Consider the following 7,748-nt stretch of genomic DNA (forward strand, 5'->3'; position numbering starts at 1 on the left):
TCCTCTTTGGATTCGGCCATTTTGATTATATCAATGGCCTTGCACTCCCTTCACGTCCTCCCTTTTCTGTCTGTATTGCTTGGGAGAGTACTAGGAGGAGCTTCAGTGATTTTCTTACTCAGCTGACCCACTTATGCCTCCAAGTTTCTAATGGAGGACCTTGCTTCATTCATAAAACTTAAAGTGGCCTTAGATAGATCAGAGACTATGTTTGCTAAGCTAGATGAACTCTGCTCAGAATTCTCTGTCTGTTGCTGAGAAGACGATAGAAAAAGCTTGCTATTGCTAAACCTGTTTCTTCCACCATTATTAAAGCCTTGTTGAGGCTTTTGTTGATCATTCCATAAGAAATTTGGATGATTTCTCCATGAGGGATTATAGGTGTTTCCATAGACTTCACCCATGTAATTTACCTCTACTATTGCAGGGTTCTCAGGATTATAAGCTTCTTCTTTAGAAGACGCTTCTTTAGTACTGTTGGATGCATTTTGCAATCCATTCAGACTCTGAGATATCATATTGACTTGTTGGGTCAATATTTTGTTCTGGGCTAGCATGGCATTCAGAGCAACAATTTCAAGAACTCCCTTCCTTTGAGGCGTCCCATTACTCACAGGATTCCTCTCAAAGGTGTACATGAATTGGTTATTTGCAACCATGTCAATGAGTTCTTAAGCTTCTGCAGGCGTTTTCTTTAGGTGAATGGATCCACCTGCAGAATGGTCTAGTGACATCTTGGAGAACTCAGATAGACCATCATAGAATATATCTAAAATGGTCCACTCTGAAAGCATGTCAGAAGGACACTTTTTGGTCAACTACTTGTATCTTTCCCAAGCTTCATAGAGGGATTCACCATCTTTTTGCCTAAAGGTCTGAACATCCACTCTAAGCTTGCTCAGCTTTTGAGGAGGAAAGAACTTGGCCAAGAAGGCCGTGACCAGCTTATCCCAAAAGTCCAGGCTATCTTTAAGTTGTGAGTCTAACCATGTTCTAGCCCTGTCTCTTATAGCAAAAGAAAAAAGCATGAGCCTGTAGACTTCAGGATCTACTCCATTAGTCTTAACAGTATCACAGATCTGCAAGAACTCAGTTAAAAACTGATAGGGATCTTCTGATGGAAGTCCATGAAACTTGCAGTTATGTTGCATTAGAGCAACTAGTTGAGGCTTTAGCTCAAAATTGTTTGCTCCAATGGCAGGGATTGAGATGCTTCTTCCATAAAAATTGAAAGTAGGTGTACTATAATCACCAAGCATCCTCCTTGCATTATTGTTGTTGTCATTATTTTTGGCTGCCATCTCCTCTTCTTTTTCAAAAATTTCTGTAAGGTTTTTTCTGGTGTGTTGTATTTTAGCTTCTCTTAGTTTCTTCTTCAGAGTCCTTTCAGGTTTAGGATCTGCTTCGACAAGAATATTCTTGTCCTTGCTCCTGCTCATATGAAAAAGAAGGGAACAGAAAATAATAATAAGGATCCTCTTTACCACAGTAGAGAGATTCCTTTATGTGAGTAGAAGAAAATAAGAAAAAAATCCGAACACAGGTAGAGGGGAGAAGAGGGTTCGAATTTTGAGTAGAAGATAAGTGTTAGTAGATAAATAAATAAATAGAAGAAGATGAGAGATAGGAGTTTTCAAAAATTAACTAAAATAAAAGAAAGATATTTTTGTTTTTATTTTAAATTAAAGTTAGAATTTATAAAAAGGAATAAAATTAAAATTTAAAACAATTACTTAAATAAAAAGATTTTTGGAAAAGAGGGACATAGTAAAACAAACAAAAAAAGTCAATTAGTTAGTTGAAAAAGATTTGAAAATCAATTTTGAAAAGATAAGAAGTTAGAAAAGATTTTTCAAATTGATTTTGAAAAAAGATATGATTGAGATTTGTTTTGAAAAAGATTTGAAAAGAAAATTAAAAAGATTTGATTTTTAAAATTAAAATTGATTACTTGACTGACTAACAAGAAACTAAAAGATATGATTCTAGAATTTAAAGATTGAACCTTTCTTAACAAGAAAGTAACAAACTTCAAATTTTTAAATCAATCACATTAATTGTTAGTAAAGTTTTTGAAAATTATGAAATAAAATTAAGAAAAATATTTTGAAAATCAATTTTAAAAAATTTTTGAAAATACAAAAGAAAAATGAAAAAGATTTGATTTTTGAAAAAGTTTTGAAAAGATAAGATTTTTAAAATTGAAATCTTGACTTGACTAACAAGAAAAAACTTATTTTAAAATTTTTTGACTAAGTCAAACCAAAGATTTCAAAATTTATGAGAGAAATAAGGGAAAAATATATTTTTTATTTTTGAATTTAATGTGGAAAGAGAAAAACAACAGAATGACTCAAGACATAAAAATTATGAATCAAAACAACTAATGCATGCAAGAACACTATGAATGTCAAGATGAACACCAAGAACACTTTGAAGATCAAGATGAACATCAAGACTTATTTTTGAAAAATTTTCAAGAGAGGAAAACATGCAAGACACCAAACTTAGAAATTTTCAATGTTTAGACACTATTGATTAAAAAATGCATATGAAAAACAACAAAAGACATAAAACAAGAAAATATGAAGATCAAACAAGAAGACTTATCAAGAACAACTTGAAGATCATGAAGAACACCATGCATGAGTTTTTTGAAAAATGCACAAATTTTAAAAAAAACATACAATTGACCCCAAACTTAAAAATTGACACTAGACTCAAACAATAAACACAAAAAAAATATATTTTTTATTTTTTTCTGTTTTTTTTTGAAAACTTTTTGAAAAGAGAATTACCTAATCTGAGCAACAAGATGAACCGTCAGTTGTCCAAACTCAAACAATCCCCGGCAACGGCACCAAAAACTTGATAGGCAAAATTGTGACTCATACTTTTCACAACTCGAACAATTCCTAGCAATGGCTCCAAAAACTTGGTGCACAATACTATGGTTCACACACATTCTTCACAACTTCGCACAACTAACCAACAAGTGCACTGGGTCGTCCAAGTAATAAACCTTACGTGAGTAAGGGTCGATCCCACGGAGATTGTTGGTATGAAGCAAGCTATGGTCATCTTGTAAATCTCAGTCAGGCAGATTGTAATGGTTATAATGGTTTTCGAATATAAAGATAAATAAAGCATAAAATAAAGATAGAGATACTTTTGTAATTCATTGGTGGGAATTTCAGATAAGCGCATCATACTGTGTTCCTTCTGAATCTCTGCTTTCCTACTGTTTTCATCCAATCATTCTTACTCCTTTCCATGGCAAGCTGTATGTTGGGGGATCACCGTTGTCAATGGCTACCGTTCGTCCTCTCAGTGAAAATGGTCCAAGTGCACTGTCACCGCACGGCTAATCATCTGTCAGTTCTCGATCATGTAAGAATAGGATTTACTATCCTTTTGCGTTGTTACCACGCCTTACAGTCGCGAGTTTGAAGCTCATCACAGTCATTCAATCCATGACTCCTACTCAGAATACCATAGACAAGGTTTAGACTTTTCAGATTCTCAAGAATGCTGCCAATGGATTCTAGCTTATACCACGAAGATTTTGATTAAGGAATCTAAGAGATATTCATTCAAGCTTATTTGCATGTAGAATGAAAGTGGTTGTCAGGCACACGTTCATAAGTGAGAATGGTGATGAGCGTCACATAATCATCACATTCATCAGGTTCTTGGGTGCAAATGGATATCTTAGAATAAGAATAAGTGTGAATTGAATAGAAAACAGTAGTAATTTGCATTAATACTCGAGGAACAGTAGAGCTCCACACCCTTAATCTATGGTGTGTAGAAACTCCACCGTTGAAAATACATAATTGATAAATGTGTTCATTGGTTCCGGCCCCAGAGAGGGAACCAGGATAACCAAGACTTAATGGTTCAAAAAGACCAAATGGTCTAAGAGAGACCCGCTATACAATAGTAAAAAGTTCTATTTATACTAAACTAGCTACTAGGGTTACAGAGATAAGTAATTGATGTAGAAATCCACTTTCGGGGCCCACTTTGTGTGTGCTTGGGCTGAGCTTGAGCTTTACACATGCAGAGGCTTCTCTTGGAGTTAAACGCCAAGTTGTAATGTGTTTTTGGCGTTTAACTCTGCTTTGTGACGTGTTTCTGGCGTTTTACTCCAGAATGCAGCATGGAACTGGCGTTGAACGCCAGTTTGCATCGTCTAAGCTCAAATAAAGTATGGACTATTATATATTGCTGGAAAGCCCTGGATGTCTACTTTCCAACGCAATTGAGTGCAGGGAGGTCAGAATCCAACAGCATCTGTAGTCCATTTTTAGCCTCCTATCAGATTTTTGCTCACGTCCCTCAATTTCAGCTAGAAAATATCTAAAATCACAGAAAAACACACAAACTCATAGTAAAGTCCAGAAATGTGAATTTTGCATAAAAACTAATAAAAACATCCCTAAAAGTAGCTAGATCATACTAAAAACTACCTAAAAATAATGCCAAAAAGCGTATAAATTATCCGCTCATCAATGAGAAAAGTGTGAACTCATGATTTCGTGTACCAGGGGGAAAACATGGATCCTCAACAGAAGGAAGAAGAGGAGCCAAGGCTTGAGCAAAAAGAGGAGGAAGGTAGAACTAGTGAACCGGAAGAGGTAAATAGAGAATTGAAGGAGTTTGATCAAGAAGTGAATTGTATCATTAATGATTTTTTGTCCACCTTGGTCAACCCCCTTAATGATCTTTGAGGAACCATCCCCTCTTAAGTTTGAGGTAGAGAAGGAAGAGCTTGAAAAGAGAAGTGAGGAAGAGGTGACCACCCAAGAAGTGGAGGCATTCATACAAGAGCTTAATAGGATAACTCCACCCCAAGGACAAATTGAGTGGGTAACTGATGACAAGTCATCATATACCCATTTTTCAAGCTAATTTCACTTGTTTCATTAGTCTTTATGCACTTTCTTGCATCCTAAGTAAGTAATTTATTCTTTAGGTTGTGAGTCCAACGATGTCCTAGCTCTGCAACATAGAAGGAAAGAAAGGAAGAAAAGAAGAAAAACGTGGCTTAAGAAGTGTGGCCAAGAGAGGAGAAGTGTGGTGCAACATAGAAGGAAGAAGCAAACACTGCCCTCCACAAGAGCACATTGCCCTCCAAGAGAGCAGCATAATGAACCAAGCCTTGAAAAACATCACTGCCCTGCCCATAATAAGGGCGGAGCACAATTTTATGCCAAGAACCAAAGGAAGCAAAAACTCTGCCCTGCCCTCCTCAAGAGCAATATCGGGCTTTCATGAAAAATAATTCAAAGGAAATTTCTTCCTAGTGTTTCCTATGGGTTTCGAACCCAAGAACAAGGAGGAAAGGAGTAGCGCTCAAATACAAGGAAAACAAGCAAAACTTAGCTTGTTTTCAATCTCCAAGAATCGAACACAGCACCATGAGGAAGCAAGGAACTAGGCGTTACTTTGGTGCCAAGAAAACCAAGGAAAAATGAGCAGTGTGTGCCTCCACCAAGTTTCGAACTTGGGACTTCAACCATTGGCAACATTGCCTTGCCCTCCACAAGGGCAGGGCAGCATTTCTTGGTGCATGGCAGGCGCACAAAATGGACGCACGGGCTTGAGCACTCGGCCAGCAGCACGCACGCACGGGCAGCACTTGGCGAACCATGGCAACACTGCCCTGCCCTCCACAAGGGCAGGGCAGCATCCTGACGCAGCACGAGCACGCATTGAGGCTTCATCACACAATTTCCTGCTCTGCCCTCCACAAGGGCAGGGCAGCATCCTGGAAGCTAATTTCTCATGGGCTGAAAATTGGATTAAAAATCCAATTTAATTCATTTCTTCACCAAATCAAAAGCCCATCCAAATTCCAAAATCCAAGAATAGAAAGTGTATAAATAGGAGATAGTTTGATGTAATTAGTACCCTTCTTTGGATTTTTGAATTTTGACATTTTGAAACTTCATCTTCTCTGAGAGCTTTGAACTGAGATTTGAGCATTTTTACTTTTCTTATTTGAGTCTTGGGTGTGAAGAATTGAGGAATTTCTGTCTCAATCTCCATTTAAGATCTCTTTGATTTCTCTGCTGCATAATTGAATTGAATCCCAATTCCTTTACTACTTCCTCTTTAATTTCTCGTTAATTGCTTTGTGAATTTGGATCTGGGAGGGCAATTGAGATCTAGACTTTGCTATCTAGTCTCTGGAGTCTTGAGATCCCATTTTCCTTTTGGTTCTTCTGTGAATCCCTGCTGCAATTTAATTTCCCTTTCTGTTTGAGATCTAACAGAATTCAAATCATCTCTTGCTTTGATAATTGTTGCAATTTAATTTCCCTTGCTTGAATTCTGAAATCCCAGTCCTCAAATCCCTTTTCCATTCAAGCAATTTATATTTCTTGCACTTTAAGTTACTGCAATTTATCTTTCTTGCACTTTAAGTTTCAGTCATTTAATTTTTTATTCTTTAAGATTCAGCTCTTTTACTTTCAGTTCTCTTTAATTTCTGCAATTCACCCCTCTCCCTTTACATTTTCTGATATTTACTTACTGTTGGATACAAAATCACTCAACCAATACTTGATTCGCTTGACTAAATCAACCACCGAACTCAAATTGCTTAATTCTTCAATCCCTGTGGGATCGACCTCACTCCCGTGAGTTTTATTACTTGATGCGACCCGGTACACTTGCCGGTGAGTTTTGTGTTGGATCGTTTTCCACACATCAGTAACAATATCCTCAATGAGTTTCATAGGCCCAAATCAATTTGCTCTTTTGGAAACGGATTGTCAACTTAGGGTGCTTCTTGGAGCATTAAGAGGTGAAGGATTGGTTGTTGGTTGGCAATGGAGTTCAAAGTATAAGTGGTGCAAGGTCTAATTTGGAGGAGTTCAACATTCAAGTGGATGCTTCAAAGGTGATTGGAGAGGTTGTTCATCCAAGAGCACAAGTGAAAGTCAACAAGAGGATGATAGGGAAACCAAAGTGTGGGATCCGGGCATACAATTCTACAACAAACAATTTTGGAGCTCAAATTCTTGCTTGAGGTTACTTGAGAGCTTAATGTACTTTGTTTGGGATCCTGGAGGTTTTTTGAGGGGCAAACATGGTTGGCAACTCAAGGATGGGTGGAAGCACAAGCCTCCTTGTTGTGAGCTTCAACCAAAAGTCCAACTTGAGGACTTAAAACCAAAGTGCTAGGTGAGAGACACCCCACCATGGTAATATTCTTTCAACCCTTCTTTCTTTTAGCTTATGTTTATTGAATTTTTTCTCTTTAATTAGCATAGTTTGATTGCATTCTAGGTTTAAATTAGTTGCATTTTATGTTTGATAATGTGTTTTTGATGAATGATATGTTTTGGGATTGAAAACCTTTGATTAATATCGTGGTATGTGCCTTAGAGGTTTTAAAAATATTGCAGAAATAGAGTTCTGTGTGTGCGCACGGCCTCATGCGTACGCACACTTCCCCTGTATTTCCCCTTCTGTGCGGGCGCACACAAATATGTGTACGCACACCTGTTTGCACGTGTTCTATTCGCAGTGCTCGCACCCTCTATGCACGCACACCCCACCACATTTTTATTCTGTGCGTACGCAGGAACACCTACGCGTATGCACACATGGTCACATTGCCTTATTTAAAAAAAAGAATGTTCTGTGCGTAAGCACAGACCCGTGCGCACGCACACGTCTTGACACCCCTTCTGGCTGCAGCGTTCGCACGCCTTATGATATGAACACCCTCGATC

At 37.6% G+C, this 7,748-nt stretch overlaps 1 non-coding gene across 1 annotated transcript; it reads left to right on the forward strand.

Moving 5' to 3' along the window:
• Positions 1–788: 788 nt before the first annotated feature.
• LOC127740742 (small nucleolar RNA R71) lies at positions 789–896 on the forward strand. The gene has a single exon (XR_008001601.1). It is a non-coding gene; the product is annotated as a small nucleolar RNA R71 (small nucleolar RNA).
• The last annotated feature ends 6,852 nt before the right edge of the window (positions 897–7,748 follow it).

This window comes from Arachis duranensis, chromosome 7, assembly GCF_000817695.3.
Source record: "Arachis duranensis cultivar V14167 chromosome 7, aradu.V14167.gnm2.J7QH, whole genome shotgun sequence".
Taxonomy (NCBI): Eukaryota; Viridiplantae; Streptophyta; class Magnoliopsida; order Fabales; family Fabaceae; genus Arachis; species Arachis duranensis.